Source organism: Octodon degus, unplaced genomic scaffold, assembly GCF_000260255.1.
Source record: "Octodon degus isolate 3935 unplaced genomic scaffold, OctDeg1.0 scaffold00051, whole genome shotgun sequence".
NCBI classification, from domain to species: domain Eukaryota; kingdom Metazoa; phylum Chordata; class Mammalia; order Rodentia; family Octodontidae; genus Octodon; species Octodon degus.
The window spans coordinates 3675204-3682165 of NW_004524627.1; the positions used below are offsets into that span (position 1 = coordinate 3675204).

The 6962-nt window shown below is 36.2% G+C and overlaps 1 pseudogene; it reads left to right on the forward strand.

The window, feature by feature from the left end:
- The first annotated feature begins 637 nt into the window (after nucleotides 1-637).
- On the forward strand, nucleotides 638-1660 carry LOC101585192 (annotated as a pseudogene).
- Nucleotides 1661-6962: the final 5302 nt, after the last annotated feature.

Sequence of the window (6962 nt, forward strand, 5' to 3'; positions counted from 1 at the left end):
CAGCATTAGAAAAGGAAAGAAGGGATGAGGAGGAGAGGGGAGGGGAAAAGAGGAGAGGAAAAGGAAAAAAAAACGCACGTAGAGTAACAAGAAAAAAATTAAAATGTTAGAAGATATATGAGTATATATAGAAACTCCAAAAGAATCAATAAAAATAAAATATTTGCAGTAGACAAGGTTAAAAATTTTATATTCCACTTTTCTGTATACTAGCAATAAGAAAAAAGAATTGGAAAAATATTCACATAGTTGCTCAAGAAAAGAAATGATTAAAGTTAAATCTAAGAAAACATATAAGATATATATGAAAACAACCATAGAGTTCTTTAAATAAATCATGGAAGAACTAAAAGAAAGTATTAAAAAATGCAATACTATCAATTCTTCCTAATTAGATCTTTGGACGACAGTCTCAATCAAAAATCCCAGCAAATTATTTTGTACATATCAAGAAAATAATTCCAAGTTCTCCGTGATGAGGAAAAAAGAAAAAACAGGACCAGCCCCTACGAATGGATGAGAACAAGCACAGAGGACTGATGCAAACCAACACCCAGACTTACATAAAGCTTTAGGTATCAAGACGATGTGGAACTGGTGCAGAACAGATAAATCAGTAGGACAGGGTGCGAACCACATGGCGAATGCTGGGGAAAAGCGTGGCGGCAGCAGGAAGAAAGGCTTGAAAAGGAAAGCCTCTGTAGCAGCCCCTCAAGAGGCTGCAGTCGCCGGAGATGGCGCGAAGGAAGTCGGGGTCCAGCCCCCCAAAGCGACTGCCTTCCCCCAGGCTTCAGCATTTCGGAAATTAAGAACAAGCAGCGGCGATACTTAATGTTCACACGGTGGAAACACCAGCAACGGAAGGAAAAATTGAGTGCTAAGAAAAAACTTAAAAAAGAGAGAGAAGCTCTTGGTAATAAGGCTCCACCAAAACCAGCACCCAAGACTATTGACAACCACCGAGTCCATGATAAAACTACAGTAGACCCTAATGATGAAGAGGTTGCTTATGATGAAGCTACAGATGAGTTTGCTCCTTACTTCAACAGAGAAACTTCTCCTAAGATTCTCATCACAACATCAGAGAGACCCCATGAGAGAACGGTAAAACTCTGCCAGCAGCTCTCAACAATTATACCCAACACACATGTTTATTATAGAAGACGACTGGTTCTAAAAAAAATTATTCCACATGCATCTCAAGAGATTTCTCCTATCTAATTGTAGTTAATGAAGATCCTAAAACACCAAATGGACTTATTTTAAATCACTTGCCAAATGAGCAGTGTTCGTCTTCAAAAAGAAATTAAGAGAAGGGGCAAGGATCCAACAGAACATGTACCTGAAATAATTTTGAATAACTTTACAACAAGGTTGGGTCATTCAATTGGACATGTGTTTGCTTCTCTTTTTCTCCATAATCCTCAATTCATTAGAAGGCAGGTTGCCACATTCCACAATCAGGGATTACATTTTCTTCAGATTTCATAGGTATATATTCAAGAGTGAAAAGAAAGTGGGAATTCAAGAACTTGGACCACGTTTTACCTTAAAATTAAGATCTCTTCAGAAAGGAAACTTTGATTCTAAATACGGAGAGTATGAATGGGTCCATAAGCCCCGGGAAAAGGATACAAGTCAAAGAAAATTCCATTTATGAAGTACTATAGAAATAAGTACTGGATTTTGCTGAACAGGCAAAAATAAATTAATTAATTAAGTAATCAGAATGGAGAACCCAGAAACAAACACACAGAGATAATGTCAACATATATTTGACAAGGGAACAAATGCAGTTTTTCCAACAAATGATGTTGTAACAATAGGACCCACACACACAAAATCATGTGTGAGCTTGCACACAAACACACACAAATTAATCTAGATGCAGACATTTCATACCTCACAAAAGAACCCTAAAAAGATCATAAATCATAGACCTAACATGAAGAATCTAAAACTGAAATATTACTAAGATAGCACAGGAAATAACTGATAATGACTTTGAGTATGGCAGTAACATTTTACATGCAACTCCAGATGAACAATCAATTAAAGAAATAATTAAGCTGGCACTTGTTAAAGTTTTAAATTTCCACTGTGTGAAATATAATGTCAAGAAAATGTGAAGGCAAGCCACCAAAAGGCTAATAAATGTCTGCTGTCCAAAATACAAATTTAAAAAATGGACAGCAACCTGAACAGAACCTCACTGAAAAGCATACACTACAGGCAAGTAATTCCCTTGTTTAACATTACAAGGGAATCGCAAACTACAAGAAGATATCACTACACACCCACTAGTATTTCCAAAATCCAAAACACTAACTCCAACTGCTGGGAAGGATGTGAAACATTGCTGGTGGAAATGCAAAACTGTGCTGCCACTTTCGCAAGTCTTTGCCACTTTTTACAAAACTAAATGTACTCCTACCTCTTACTATATAATGTGACAATTGAACTCCTTGTTATTTATCCAAAAGTGTTGAAAAACTATGTACATTCTAAAACTGAAACACAAGTATTTATAATATTTGTATTCAAATTGTCAAAACTTGGAAGCAAATTCTGGAATTAGTTGCACATGGCTGTAATCCTAGCATTCAAGAGGCTAAAGCAGGAGAATCACCATGAATCTGAGGCCAGCCTGGGCTACATAGTGAGTTTAAGGCTGGCCTGCATTACATAGAAAGACTTTGCCTTAAAAAAAAATGGAAGCAACTAGATGTCCTTCAATAAATGAATGGATATATAACCTGTGATTTATCCAAACAATAGTATTGTTCAGCATTAAAAAGACATGATCTAGGGCCAGCCAGATAGCTCAGCAGATTAAAACACCTCCTTAGGCAGGTGCAGGGACTGGGGTATGATCCCCAGCATGCCATGCCAACCCTGCCCCCAGGACACACTGAGAGGGCCACTGAGACTGGGTGTGGTGGCATGCACCTGTAATCCCAGCACTTGGGAGGCTGAAAAGAGGAGGATCACTATGAGTGCGATCTACATAGAAAGACCCTGTAGAACCTGTAGACCCTTCCTAAATACAGAAAAATAGTCAAGTAAATTGAAAGTGAAACAATGGAAAAAATGTATCATGTAAAATAGTAATTTTAAAAGATCTACAGTTACTATATTAATACTAAATAAAACAAATTATAAAGACAATTGTTATTAGAGAAAAAATATCTAGTAGTAATCAAAGGATCCAACTATCAGGAACATATAGTAATTATAAACATGCAAGTACCTACCAACAAAACCTTAAAATGCATGTAGCAAAACCTAACAAAACTGAAAGGAGAAATAACCAATTTAACAAACACTGTTGGAAATTTAGATCAATCTCCTAGACTCTGTTATTCTTCCCTAACATAGTTGATGTAATGTGACTCAAGAAATTAAATGTCTGAAGTTAAGTCTGAATCAATGTCCTACAAATTTTGCGCTAAGGTTTTGCCTATATGTGATTCTACAAGATATCCTTGAGTATGATATATTAGGTTATAGCATATATTTTAAAGGAAAGTTTTAAACATTAAATATTCAAATCATATGCATTTATAAACAACTGCATTTTAAAAAGTTTAATTATCCACTTTTCACTTAGTGATAATCTGTTGACTTTCACTGTTGCTTTGGGTTTTCTAATAACATTGTTCAATAAGGTTTGGGAGCAGTTGATCCTATGGCTGTATGCATTACAGCGTGTGGGCATGGTACTTACACTGTCTTCTCAGGACAGTCACTGTTAACTTCTAGATGATCATTTCTGCTGTGTCAACTACCTTTCACTTTGTATTTCTCTTTGAAATGCTGTTAGGTACTTCTAGATGAAAATGTATACATCACTACATTTTTCATCCGATTACAACTTTTACATTTAAAAACTTAAGATTAATAAAAATGCTTTGTTCAAAGGAAATTCTGAGGACACATTTAATTGTGACCCTATATCTCTATCATGATAGGTTACATACCATAGGGTGTTGGGAATTTTATAATTTACATTATATGCTCATTTCTAGCCTCAATTTTTTTCTTTTGCTGCTTTTCCCATTTACCTCTTAAATGTTAGCATTTTCTGAATTCCATCTTTAGTTCACTTTTTGTTTTTATTTTTCCCTTAATTCCTAGGAAATCTAATCTTTATTTTTGATATTACAGACCATGTATGCAATGATACACAGATCTCTAGCCCCTTTTTAAAGAGTTCTACATCCCAATTTCTTTTTTTTTTTTTTTTTTTTTGGTGGAACTGGGGATTGACCTGAGGCCCTTGCGCTTGCCAGGGAAGCGCTTATTCCACTGAGCCATCTCCCCGGCAGCATCCCAATTTCTATTTCTATATTCTTATTGGGAATTTCTAGGACATCCATTTCAACATATTCCTAAAATGCTCAAATTTAATCCCCTTGTCTACTTAGCAACAAATCTTCTTGTTGCGTTCATCGCTTCTATTATCTGCTCCTCACTTGGTTACCCCTAATCTTCCCTGTTCTTCTTTCACTTCTGATTGTTCCTCAAATATGATCAGATTTGCTTTTAAAATTTCTCAAACCAAGAAATCAATGTCAAAGAAATGACAGAAACTATGAAAATCTGTGGGAATTAAACAATCCTTTCTTGAATAATCAATGGGTCACAGAAGACATCAAGAAAGAAATTACTTCCTCAAATCATATGATAATGTCAGTACAATGTACCAGAACTTATGGGACATAATGGAATCAGTTCTAAGAGAGAAACTTAGAACTATACATTTCTACACCAAAAATGAGAAGCCACATGAAAGAAAGAAGGAGGCATTGGCCCCAGTCAGCACTGACAACCAGACTTGCAAGCTTTCCAGACATAGTGTGATTGCAATCACAGGAATGAGTCCAAGCAAGACAAATGTATATATATGCTAATTTGTTTCATTTATCTAATAGTTTATCTTAGTCCTTTAAAAAGAAAAGTTTGTGATCTGTTTGTTATCTCTGTTTGCTTCTTTTCCATCAGAAAATTCTGACTTATGACTTGTACTGTGTAAACACTTTGAAGATAATGGTATGTAGTATAATAACTATTGTTCACCACTGATTATTTAGTTTTGAAAATTTGTTTTATTTCATCTTAAAGGAAAAAAATAACTAAAAAAAGACCAACAGCAGAACCATCCAGCCAACTGCAGAAAAATAATAAGTCAAACAATGAATCATCTGCAGGTACTCAGTGTGAAGCACTTCATCAATAACTAGTAGAAAACAGAAACACCATCCCTCCCTCTCTTTGTTGACTTCCATATCTGAGGTTCACCAAGTTTCTTCTGGATTTTGGAAATGACAATAAATAAGTCCTCTATTCTCCCTTCCAATTCATTCCATAACTGCCATCTGGATTACATTCGCATGTAATATCATTCTCCTACTTAGAAACTTTCAATAAGCATGTTACTGTGAAGAAGAGTGTAAGTCTTTTGTATTCTCTACCCAATTTACTTTCCCAGCCTCATTATTATCACATCAACCATCCTGTGTTCCTGCAGAATCTGATGTTTTATTACAATTTATCATCTATTTTCACAATACTTGTGTATTTCTGCATTTGTCTTAGTCACTTTCTCATCACTGAGATATAATACGTAACACCCACAATCTAAAGGAAAGGTTTATTTTGGCTCACATTTTCAGCCTATGGTTGGCTAGCTGCAAGCCAGGAATGACGTGGTGGAAGAGGAAAGCAGCTTGGAGCATAGTGGGCAAGAAGCAGAGAGAAGGGTGGAACCAAGACAGGAGTCACAGGCTGCCCTTCAAGGCCCCAGCCCCAGTGACCCAGCTCTTCTGACTACACCCCACTTCCTCACAGCCGATCAACTATGCTACCCTTGTAATTTAATCACCTTCCAAAAGCTCCTGCTGTGAGTACATGAGGTCCTGCAGGGAACTATTATTGAAACTTCTACAGCATTTATTCCACTACCCGTAACAAATTATTGTTGACCACCATACATAAAGCCCTAAGGACGTTAGATGACTGCCTGCTTTATGACTACTTTACAATGACCAGGAAACTTCATTTTGCATTGTTCTACTTCAGTTTTAATCTTGAAAATGCACCTCTATGCTCATTTTACAGATAAAGAAACAGATTCAAAGAAGTTACAAACCTAGCTCAAGTCTCAGAGGCTAGAGGTTTAAACAAAAGGGTGATTATTTTGTTCCTTAGAGTGTAGGCTTTGCTCTTATTAGTGAATCTCCATTTTTCAAAACAGTGTGTATTTGTGTATTTTCCAAAGGAAATTGAAATAGTCTACAAAAAAAGATCTCTTGTCAGTGCTATATAACTCTGAATATTTCTTTTATTTGATTTCATGCATATAATTATTTTTGCCTTTAGTCAAATGTAAAATTTCATGATAAGAAAATTGATAAATCACACAGTTTTTTGGACACAGGGTCTCATTTTGTAGTTCAGGCTGGTCTTAAGCTGATTATTAGCACAGGCTGGACTCAAACTCCCAATGATTCTCCTGCCTCAGCCTCAGAGCACTGGAGTTGTAGGTGTATGCCACCACACCAGCAATAATGCTCCTTATTTGGATCAACCCTTAAATAGCCCAGTGCCCTTGTGCAGTATCTTTTAACAAGTTCATCATTACATCAACACAGTCAATCTTCATGTGTAATGGTTGGCTGGATGCCAGTGGAATCAAAAGGCAGGTCTGAGCAGGGGGAAAACAGACAAGTAGAGACGAGCACAGGAGTAAAACACCCCTGCAGTAGTAGAACATAGTGTGTGCTATTTCATGGAATGAACAGATTCTGAAGGATTGAATAAGCCACTGGTGACTTCTCCCATTTACTTATAATGGTGATCATTTATATTTATTTTCCAACTCTTGATTAGCTTGTCTAAAAGTAAGAGTAGTTACGTCTCACAATCTTACAATCTTATTGGGGCTTAGCTGAAATATATAT